The following is a 12,853-nucleotide window of genomic DNA, read 5'->3' as shown; positions in this document are numbered from 1 at the left end:
ATTGAACCAGCAATTCAAAAATAATTTTTAATTTGACATCTCAGTGGCGTACTATTTTTTTCCTAAAAAAAATTCAGACCATTACTCGTACGCGCGCCAATGATGAATATAAAATTCTTCTGGAATCTCTAAAGGAGGTCATTTTTAACATTTGTTGCAGCTCTGCACCTAGTTAAAATCTTATTGGTAATATTTTCAGTTACTGTTCTAGTTTAGTATTATTATATTGGATATTTCTTGATAATGTATTAAAAAATTAAAAATACGCGTCAAGATGTTTTATTTTTCTACATAAAAACGGTGCACCATATGAAAAAAAGGCAAGAAAGGTTTTTTATCATAAATTAGACGTGGAAGTTAGCAATAATTTTTAATTTGAAATATCACAGTGGCGTACTATTTTTTTCTTTAAAAAAATTCAGACCATTACCCGTAGGCGCGCCAATGATGAATGCAAAATTCTTAATTGTATGTCAAAAAATTCGCAATAACTACCTCCTAAAACTCACCAAATTTCATTTTCATAGCTCAACTGGTCTTAGAGAAATAAATAAATTAGCAGTTTGAAATAAAAATTTCAACACCCCGTATCTCGGAAATGAAGCATTTGCGGACATATGTTTATCGAATAAACCTGCATTATTTTTCCATGTAGAATTAGAAGTTTTTCATACTTATTTACTAACACCCTGTATACAGACGAAAAGACAAATGGAAAATACATTGCACAGAAATTGTCCCAGTTTTTAAAAAGAAATAAATTCGCAAAAACTGAATCTGCAAAATTATCCTAGTAGAGGATATTCAGCCGTTAATGTATCCAAAATAATTAGTGACAATTAGAAACTTATCTTGTCTCAGATGCCAGCAAGATAATGCCACAAATTTTCAATAGGAGACTAACAACCCGGAAGGGAAGAGCCGACTGAGGGTAGTACTGAAGTACACGATAACCCCTTTTGAATATAAGAAAAATAATCGAGGAATCAAGAGAATTCAATATCCCGTTGTATATCTGCTTTATAGATCATCACAAGGCGTTCGATAAAGTCAAATGGTATGTATATCAACTGAACGGATACTAAAAGATGTAGATGTACTGCAACACCTAATTGAGCTATACAACCGTATTGTATCAGTAAAACTGCTTGATACACTTTCAAATTAAATCCCCCAGAAGAAGCTACCAGGCAAATATGTATATTTGTCTTAACAAATAATATAGGAAGAACATACTACATTGTCGCAAATGGGTTCCAATATCCTCCATAATATCTTTCTTTCAAAAGTATTAATAAAGAGATTCAGGAGGTATGGAGAATAAGGTTTAACCACGAGTTATACTAATATTACAAAGAACCCCCTATAACAAATTATGCAAAAATAAAAAGATTGTGCTGGGCAGGTCACTTTATAAGAATGGACAACGACAGAACGCTTAGCGGAACTATGGTGGGACGTCGGCCAGTAGGAAGAGGTGGATAGACGAAGAGAGAACCGATATGCTAAAGAGATATATTGAGGGTGGACAAATGGAGGAGAGCAGCCAGGGACAGAGATACTTGGAGGCGGATGCTGGGGCAGGCCAGGACCCGACCCGACTTGGGCAGGAGAGAGAGGGAAGAACGTACTGAAGGATGGGAGAAGGGCATCTACACACTTATTAGCCAAAAAATCTGCTCTTTGCAGACGATACAGCCCTTCTTATGAGCACCTAAGATACGACTGGTTGAAAATAATGACCTGATACGACTGGTTAAAAATAATGACCTGATACGACTGGTTGAAAATAATAACCTGATATGACTGGTTAAAAATAAGAGCAAAATTATATAGTCTGGAGTTTGTAGAAGACAGAAATCATTATATTGGATAGGCAACACAACAATCATTCACATATAACGGTTGTTTGAGGTTGTTAAATAATAATCATACCCTTATCTGGAAACATTGATTACCAGTGGCGGATCCAGAAATTTTTTTGGGTACTTCCAATGAAACACACAAAACCAATCAAAAGACATAAAAATTGCACGCACTAGTATATTCTTCATCTATTTTTCGCAACATGTAGTGGATATCTTGATCTTCTGCAAGTATTACTTGGCCATACGCAAAATGCAAGCTGTATGGTTTATGATCTCCAATTTTAACACCTATAGGTTCATATTTCTTTTGCAAATATCCAAACCCTTCCAAATAAATCTTAAAGAGCGTAGGTGCAAGGCAGCCGCCCTGGCGAAGTCATTTGGCCATCTTTATCTTTTTTACCCAATCTTTATTGAACTCGTCTTATCGTCGTACAACTTCCTCACAGCATTAACCTTTAACTACACGCGCTGGCGTATTTTGTACTCAAGATATAAGAATTCTACTGCAAATATATTTAAAATTTAATTTTTGACCTTGTTTATCTATCTAACATATCACTGGAATCCTGGAATGTGCTTTAGCTTTACAACAGGTTTTAGTTTCGTTATAATCGGCGTTCGGGGAAGTAATTTACAGTTTATTATTTGTTGTTTGCGGCGGTGGACAATATACGCCACGATTATAGGAATATAAGTACACCTTTCAATTGTTTTTTGGTCATTATGGCACAAAATATATTTTTATTTATAAACAATACTATTTTACATGTAAAAAGTCAGATTTAAAAAAAAATTTATTAGTAATTTTATTTATCATGGAATCAGATTCCAGCTATAGATCCCAACCCATATAGCACACAACGTCCGATGTACGTCCATATAACGTACATTTAAAGTCCAAACGTCCATGGACCAAAACTGGACGTACTATGTACGTACATTACGGGACGTCCATTGGACGTTTGATTTCAACGTACATTGGACATCCATTTGTGGTCCATGGATATTTTACACAAAACGCGACTATTATATTAAGTCCCAATACAGACTAAATGAGAATCTTCTTGACAACGTTGTCGCTCATCGCGCTATTGGTCGTGAAAGGTGTATTAGGCAGGTACTTTTAGGGGATTATCGCTGTTAGGCCGATGCCACATTATGCGTTTTGACCGGATGCGTTTCCGCCGCATCCGGTGAAAACGCATAGTGTGACAGATCGGTCCGGTTGCGTTGGAAACGGATGCGTTTTGAGTCATCGGTACGCGCTTACAAACTGCACCAGACTAAACGCATAGTGTGACAGGTCGGTCCGGTTGCGTTGGAAACGGATGCGTTTTCACCGCATCCGGTCAAAACGCATAATGTGGCATCGGCCTAAATTGTTGTGGAATACTGAAGGATGGTTTATTTATGATAATTCACAGAATGGCAAACGCGCTTGTAATATACAACAACGGTACTGACTCTAAAAATAGTTTGGAACAGAAACAGAACAGAGATTAAACCTCTTTTAATGTGCATGAGTGCATGCTTCCTAGGGCGTCATTATCTGAATCTCGTCTTTATGAAAATACATCCTGTGATATATTTGTGTTTTCTGTTTATCGTGCAAGTGCAGTCGTGCATTAATGAAGTTCCTAGTTCTTATAGTAAAGTATATATTATAATGAAGTTATAGTAAAGAGTAATAAAAAAGGTCTTTTGTGTAATATTTTTAAGTATAAGTTTAGTATTATAAGGAACTATTTCCCATAAAGGCTTTTTGCTATGTATTCACAAAATTATGGATACTAGATTGCTTTCTGAAAAGTGCCCTACAAATGTCCATAAGGTGTACACTGAAAGCTCCAATACAACGTACAATGTACGTTTGTAGCGGACGTTCTATGGACGTCCAATTTTGTGAACTCTGGACATTCGTTGGACGTCCATCGGATGTCCATTGTACCTTAGCGGGACGTCCATTGGACGTTCCAATGTACACAGATGTACGTCCATTGGATGTCCATAAAACGTACTTGTGCTATCTGGGAATTGGCTCCTAGATTAGCTATAGCTAGATTAGCTATAAATCCCAATTGGCGAGAAGGAACTCCTAGTATGTATTCGCTGATGCCGAATAAGGTTTATAACAAACAACTAAGTGCAGAGCCGGATTTAAGGCAGTGGGGGCCCCTGGGCAGAATTGGTGTGGGACCCTACATCCTACCACTAAAAAAATTGTTGTTATAACTATGGTACCTACATAGTCAACTACAGGGTTTTCCCTTTTAGAAATTAAAAAAAATACTATTCTAACTGGGAAATAAGCCACAATTTAACTTGAAAAATTATTTTTTTCTTTTCTTATTGGCTTTGTATTGCTTGATCCATTCAGCCACGATAAAATGATTTTATTGACATTTCGACTTCTAATTCGGACGTCGTTATCAAAATACAAAATATCTATTAATGTACTTATTTATATAAAATTAATATTTTGTATTTTGATAATGAAGTCCGAAGTGGAAGCCGAAACGTTAGTAAATTCATTTTTTAAGTTAAATTGTCTCTTATTTCCCAGTTAGAATAGTAAATTACATAAAAATGCCACAAACAAATAGCTTCAGAACAATATTAAAAAAATGTTGATCTACTTTTATCAATATATTTTTAAATAATAGGGCCGGCGATAACGGGCCTGCAAGGGATGCATTGCAGGCGGGCGCCCCTGTTTAGGGGGCGCCAGAATGAGCTTTTTTTCTGCCGGTATTATGTAAAATACTAAAATAAAAAAATATTTTTTTTTAAATGTGGTTTAAATTCGTCATAATACCATAATCTGTGTTTGTTAATTTTGCATATCACATAATATACAAAAATATGCAATGCCGCATAGAATTCTTACCATGTAGTAATATAATTTATTGGTCAAAGATATCATATTTCAACCAAACAACTTTGCTCTTAATGAGAATGCTTTGTTTATGTTCTTCAAATTTCTTGCAAGTTGTTAGTTATGAGAGGAAATGAATAATTTCTAGTCAAATAAATAAGATTGTGATACTGTTTTCTTGACGCCCGCGCCTGTCTAATTTAAGTATTATGTAAATACCTATTAATAGGTATCAAGTTAAGTATTAATCCCATACAAAAATAATATTTAAAATAAACATTTTAAATTTAGTTTAGAATTTAGAACTCTTATTTCGATTATAATACAGAATAGTTTGTAAGTTGTACTCTGAAGTTAAAGAATCTAGCATTCAATTAATATAAAACTATATTTTTGTTAAGCACTCAGTACTATTATGAATCTACGGTAAAGTTATTATTTTTATTTAGTTAAATAAAAATGGATTAAAAAGATATCTGGGGCACAAATCGAAAAAGAAAAAATGACACAAAAAAATAATCTTAGTTCTGAAAGTGAAGTGGTTTTGTCAGATGATGGATCCAATAAAACTGTAACCGAACTTTATTTACCGGGGACATTTGCGGATAGCGGGACACCGACTTAAGTCACTGCCCGGAACACACATTTTTAGGGCACAAGTCCAAAATCAAGTCATTAATATTAATAGGGAGAAAAGCTCTTCTAGCTACCCCTAAAATCAGGTGGTTTAACCACATAAAGTAATACAGAGGATGTTCCATTACCGGTATTACCCAGGGCATCTAAGGTAACGTTCAGTACAAATCTTCCTTATTCGTTATATGTACTGCGATGGGGCGAGGGGTGGTGGTAAATACAGCTTGGTGGTCAGATAGATACGGGGTCAGGTTGGGTTACGCAGTGTAACCGGTTTGATCTTCGGACATGAGGGTCTCACTGTTCCATTTGAACACATAATGTTCCAGAGGCTGGGGTTGTACGAGTATCTGTGTGGGGGAGGGGGGCGCCTGTGCTAGTTTTGCAGGCGGGCACCTTATACCCTAGCGCCGGCTTCTTCTTCTTTAAGTTCCATCTTCTATCGAAGGTTGGAAATCATCATGGCAATGCGGACCCTGTTGACTGCCGCTCTAAATATCTCTGCACTACTGCATTCGAACCATTCCCGTAAGTTCTTAAGCCAGGATGTTCTTCGTCTTCCCACATTTCGCTTTCCTCGGATTTTGCCTTGCATAATAAGTTGTAATAATGAGTATTTTTGCCCTCTCATCACATGTCCCAAGTACTCAAGTTTTGACCTAACAATACCCGTTTATGACTAAACAATCAGCACAACTTTTTTCCGCACGTTGCTATTTTTTTTTCCTCATCGACACATCGTTGGGAAGTTCTGATAGCAGCTACAGGCAATAGAAGTGCAGTGCAAGAGGCGATGCCGTAAATGTGATATGGCATCATTACAAAGACATTCTCGTCACTTTGAAAAAACTGACAGAGGCATGTGAAAGCTTAAACACTGGGACATATGCAGGTGCTTTACTAGTTTCGATGCAGTCATTTTCCTTTCTTTGTTTTTGGGCCTGTGGCAACCGGTGCTACATGAAGTAACTGATGCACAAAAATATTTACAAACAAGGGGACTTGACATACGATTGTGCACTCAGAAAGTAAATGCTTTGCAGATGATATTGACAGAGAAAAGAGAGGAATTGGCAAATGTCGCTGTAGGTTATGCAAAAATATGTGTGAAGAACATGGAATTTCCATAAAACAGGCGCATAACAAGAAAGCCTATTTTTGATGACGGAACTAGTGGTGCTAACTTGTCTTGTGAAAATGAGTTGAGACGAAAGCTGTTTTCTTCGTTAGATATAGTTATTGTAGAAATTTGTGAGCGTTTTCAACAGCTGCAGAATTAAACAGATAAGTTTGTTTATCTAACGTCGGCTATATTATTAGATCCAGACAACACTGAATGTAGAAATGTAGACTACGCATCTGACGAAGTTGAGGAGCAGGGTTTCAAGCTATAAAAACTTCGACTGCGGACTTTCATTGCTGCTACAGGCAACGAAATTGATGAATGCAGACTCACTTGAATTATTTAAATTTATTGTTAAATCCAAGCTGGATGATACTCTGCCCAATATTTTAATAATATTCCGAATATTTTTCACAGTTGCTATAAGCAATGCCAGCTGTGAGAGGAGTTTTTCAAAATTGAAAGTGATTCAAAAATATTTAAGATCGACAATGAGTACTCTAAGACTAACTGATTTGACTATTTTGTCTATTGAGCAAGAGGTGTGTGATGCGATAAATATTGACGGTGCAATAAAAGACTTTGCTCTTAAAAAAAAGTGGACGTATAAATTTTTAATTGAAGACGGAAGTTTTGTTTTTAATTCCAACAAAAACTCATATTACTTTTCAATAAAGATAAAAATATAACATTATAGTATCGTTCTAGTTCTAATTAACAATTGATTTTATTTAATTTTGTCGATTGTCAAGGTGTACCTAATGCTTATATGTCACTAATAAGTTATATCAATGTTCTGTTATAATACCTAAGTTATATCAATGTATCTAATTGGTTAAAGTAAAAGAATTTTTGTATTAATAAACGTGATTGTCAAACTTAGATAAACTTTTTTATTTAAAATGCAACCTGTATAATGCAAAATAATGATGACTGTTCTCGCCGAAAAGTTCTCTATAATTATTAATGTATGTAATGTATAGTATACAATAAATTAAAATACCTACCTAAATAAGAGGGCGGCAAAATTGTCTTCCGCCCCGGGCGGACGACACTCACGCTACGCCAATGGTGTCACCTCAACGTTTGGAAACGCATCATTCACATTCTTTTCTTTTATCAGTCGGTGCATTTGAAGCTTTTTACTTACCTATTATTGATGAGCCAACCTCCTCTTTAAATGAATTGAAAAATTCTACAAATTATACCAGTTCGCCACCTAGGTGTTCAACTAAATCATTGTTGTACGAGTCGGTAAGCTTCAGTGAGTGAGCTTCAATTTCATTGGGAGTTAAATTTTCCAAATGATGTAAAAATCCAAAATTGGAATGAATGGATTCATATGCAGAAGACCTCTGAGTTAAAGACGGAATGAAGTGATATAGAATAGCGATAAAATTTTGAGTCCTAAATTTCTCTGATTTTGTCATTTCAGTCTCTAGAGATGTTCCATAATCCAGTGCGGAGTCAGTAGAATATTCCTTAAAAGAACATAAAGTCGTTAAGTGATCTAAGTGCCGCCACTCCTGAATTAAGGTCAATATTTGGATATTGGAGAATACGCATTGTGCTGTTTGTATACTCTCTAAGATTTCATTCCAAAATATTGCAAATATTCCTGTTTCCTGTAAACACATTCGATTATACAAACCATTCGCATAGTTACGAGTTTTAAATTGTTCCTCATCGTCTTCTGAAATTTTGGATTATGCTCCTCTTATTATAACGTATAACTCGTGCTTCTGCGGCATCACTTCTAATGACCATCTAGTAGTATTTACTCCTTTATTAGGAACAGTAATATTTCTGCCACGGTCGGCGTTGCTCTCTCTTAAATACGCAGAAGAATTAGAGAATTAAATATATCTCCTGCTTTATGATCGTGATTTCGCAAAAATACATTTTCAACAGTATAGAAACCTTCCATGTAACGAAATATCAGAGTTAATTGATTGTCAAAAATTATTCTATGTGAATAATGTGCAGCTTTTTTTAAGTTTCGGGCTTTGTGGGGGCCCCGGGCAGCTGCCCAGCCTGCCACCCCTTAAATCCGGCCCTGACTAAGTGTACTTTTAAAAAAAAAAAACAAATCCGCTGTTTTTAAGTGTATTTTTTTGTGGCGTATAAAGTACGCCACGCGTGTAGTTATGTTATAACTTGATGCGCGGGTAGTTATGTAAATCTGTGGAATTTTCTTGTTTTCTAGCACCTGCCACAGAATACATATTGTCTATACACGAACAACCAGTACGAAAGCCACTTTGATCTTCAGCGTCTTCCCAACAATCGTCAATTCGGTTTTTAATTATCTTCCCATATTCCCATACCTACATTCTACAAATTGAGTTGGTTATACCTAAGCCTAAGTCTCAGGTAGTTCTTATAATCCTTTCTGTCGCCTTTATTTTTGTATAGATTGCTGAATTAAGCATTTTCCATTCTGGGGGCTCTTCACCTCTCAAAAATAAAAGGTGTAGGCAAGAGCTGAAATAGTTTGTCAGGGCCATATTTAATCAGTTTTATGGGTACCTACTCTCCCCGGTCCTAAAGCCTCTCCATTATTCATAACGTTGGTGTGTCTTTTAAGTAGCCGTTGTCTTTAAATTCTGCTCGATCTTCTGTCAACATTTGTTAATACTATTTGACCCATAATTCCGGATAGATTAGAATTAACCTCCTACTGCGTTCTTTTATATCTGTTCTTCTTCTTCAGCTTCCTTCCCCTATCGGAGGTTGGAAATCATCATCGCTATTTTAACTTTATTAGCCGCACTTCTGAACAATTCTAATGAGCTGCAACCGAACCACTCTCTCAAATTTCTTAGCCAGGATATTTTGCGTCGTCCTGGGTTTCTCTTCCCTTGTATCTTCTCTTGCATAATTAATCTAAGCAATACGTACTTCTCGCCCCTCATTATATTACCCAGATATTGAATCTTTCTAATTTTAATAGTTTTTATGACTTCACATTCTTTCCCAGCAAACAGACCGACGTGTTAATTACGTGAATTTTGGGTACATTTGTCACCAATATACGTAAATTGCTTACGTGAATTTCACGTGAAAATATGGTTGGAATGTCACATTGAAAATACGTCTTTAAATTACGTGAATAACTCGTCTTCAATAGACGTGTTATTTACCTTAAATAGCAATAAAATCTTTCGGGAAATTCACGTTGCAAATACGTGTTGATTAACGTATCTTTTAGGGAATGTATGTATTAGTATTCACGTGAAAGATACGTCCTCGGTTCACGTAAATAATTCGACCTTAATTAACTTATGAATCACGTAATTATTATCGTCATAATATGATATAAATAAAACAAGCATATAGTATTAACAATGTATTTATTTAGTAGAATTTAGAGACTTTAAAACATTTGTCATGTATAATTATTATGCAAGATAATGAACCAAAAATGGTACCGACCTAAAGACACATTAAAAAATTTGCCAACACGAAACCCAACACAGTTCACTTTTTATTTCGAGGAGGACACTTTCTTGTTTTTTTCTAATTGCATCATGGCACTTCAAACCTCGAGTAGTGAGGTAAACGTTAATGCGAAAGACATTATTATAAATAAACCCGCCTAACATAAAACGAGGGAAATAAAGCTCTTCACGTTTCACTTTTTGTTATGAGAAATGTGAGAAGCCACAGCCAGAGGATATTAGAGGTAATGATCATCGATTATAAAAATCGATTATTTTTAAATTACAGTTAAACTATTCTACTTAATTTAAATTAGTATTACTAATTAAATTTTCTTTTTGTTTTTAAATTTCTTCTACTATTAACTAATTGGTCTTACTAAAAATCTATTTCAATACCAGAATAATATAAAAAAATAATCCTATCGAAACGTATCTATTATTCGATAAATCGATTAATTTATTTTTCGAACTTTCGAACCAACTATGTTAGTCACGTGATGGTATTTAAAGGAGGAGAAAGGCTTGGTAGTACTTCATCACCGCGCGCGATTTGAAAATAAGACTCATCGTTTTAGCTCCTGTGATATTTTTAAAGAAAAAAATAGCTTTAAATCAAGGTTGGATTGAAATAGTTATGCTAAATGATCTTAAAAGCGAAATCATTAACTTTTTGTTTAAATATTGGTATTATTTACATTACTTTTACGTGAAATACATCTAATTTTTCGACGTCCATAAAATACAATGAGTAAAATTCAAGCGATACGTATTTAACCAACACCCTTGTAAAATTTTGTTTCCAAAATATTTCTCAAAATTTAACCAAAGGAAGTTATTTCTGTTTCGTGATTATTACGTGAAATAAACGTACCTTTGCGATGTAACCAAAATTCACAAATATTATAAAAAACATGTACTATATTCGTCATTATGATTTTATATTATTCTAATGTCAAACATGTACAAAGAAAGCACTAATATATAGGTGAATGATTTGGCACTGAAATACGTTTTTTTCCCGTCATAAATCACCGAGTTACGTATTCGTTGAAATTTTCCGTAAATTTAACGTAATTATCACGTAATTGGGCTCAAGTCTGTTTGCTGGGTTGTAACACCTCTATATTAGTTACTTTTTCAGTCCACGATATTCTGTGGATTCTCCTGTAGCACCACATCTCAAAGGAGTTTAATTTTTTGATTTCAGACTGTTTTATTGTCCACGCTTCCATGCCGTATAATAAAGTAGAAAAAACGTAACAACGTAGCATTCTTGTGCGGATCTCTAGATTAAGGTTACGGTTGCAAAGTAAGTTCTTCAATTTTATGAACGTGTTTCTTGCCATTTCTATTCTAGATCTGATTTCTTTTGTTTGATCTCCGTCGTCGGTTAGCCACGTTCCTAAATATTTATATGTTGTTACTCTTTCGATCGTTGTATTATTGATGATCAGGTTATCTACATTTTGTGGTTTTTTTGAGAATATCATTGATTTCGTTTTCTTGAGATTCATTTGCAACCTTTGGTACCTTTCACATGCATTGTATACATGTTGTATTATGTACTGTAGATCTTCCATGTCACTTGCAAATATGACCGTATCGTCGGCATATCTAATATTATTAATGCTATTTACGTTGACCAAAATACCTTCCACAATACACATATCTGTTCTACTACCTCTTAATTGTTTTCCGGGCTTGTTGGGGTACTAATAAAATTCTCTACGTTATCACAGGCTTTATTCCATTCTACAGTGCGTCCATAAAGTAACGCATAAATTCACTATTAGCTAAATAAACAACATTATTAGAAATTGCCGAAAAAGGTCGATTTTTGATTTAATTTATGATTTTTTGGCATATACAGGGTGTCCAGAAACTCTACCGACAAACGAAGACAGAAAATTCTTCAGATAATTTTAAGACAATTTAACCCAATTCACTTAGTCCGAAAGTGCTTCCTAAGGGAGCTAGAGCTCTTTGAAGATGGCGTCTTGTAATGAGTTTTTCTTAAATACCCCCAGAACGCTTCTGTTTAGAAAAACGAAAATTGGTACGCGTATTTATCTTTCAGAGATAAATCTATTCCATCCATTGCGAATTTTTAGTACCGATCATAGGCGTCCGTTTTGGGTAGGGTAACGGTTATTTTATCGCATAATTTTTTTGTCTTTAATTTTTAAGCATTTTTGACTCTGAATTATTAAATTGTGAGGTATTCTAGTACTAAAAGATAATTTTGCTTTAAGTCGATAGAATACACCGTTTTCTGGAAAAATCGATTTGAAAATTTTTCGTTCGTTGAATTTCAAAAAAAACCTATTTAGAAAGACGAAAACTGGCACATTTATTTATATTCCAGAGATGAATCGATTTCATTAATTGCGAATTTCTACTACTGGTCATAGGCGTTCGTTTTGGGTAGGTCAACAGTTATTTTGTAGCATAACTTTCTTGTCTTTAATTTTTAAGCATTTTTGACACTAGATTATTAAATTATAAGGTATTCGAGTACTAAAAGTTACTCTTGCTTTAAGTTAGTAAAATAGTTTTTTTTGAAAATTTTTTTTCAAATTCCAAAAACGAAAAACTTTCAAATCGATTTTTCTAGAAAACGGTGTATCCTACCGACTTAAAGCAAGGGTACCTTGTAGTACTAGAATACCTCACAATTTAATAATGCAGTGTCAAAAATTCTTAAAAGTTAAAGACAAAAAAGTTATGCGATAAAATAACCGTTGCCCTACCCAAAACGGACGCCTATGACCGATACTAGAAATTCACAACATTTCTGGAAAGTAAATGTGCATACCAATTTTCGTTTGTCTAAATAGAAGCGTTCTCGAGGTATTTAAGAAAAACTAATTACAAGACGCCATCTTCAAAGAGCTCGCCTAGCTCC

This window comes from Diabrotica virgifera, chromosome 10 (assembly GCF_917563875.1).
Source record: "Diabrotica virgifera virgifera chromosome 10, PGI_DIABVI_V3a".
Classification (NCBI taxonomy): Eukaryota; Metazoa; Arthropoda; class Insecta; order Coleoptera; family Chrysomelidae; genus Diabrotica; species Diabrotica virgifera.
The sequence above is the reverse complement of the archived record's forward strand: the minus strand, read 5'-3'. Positions refer to the sequence as shown.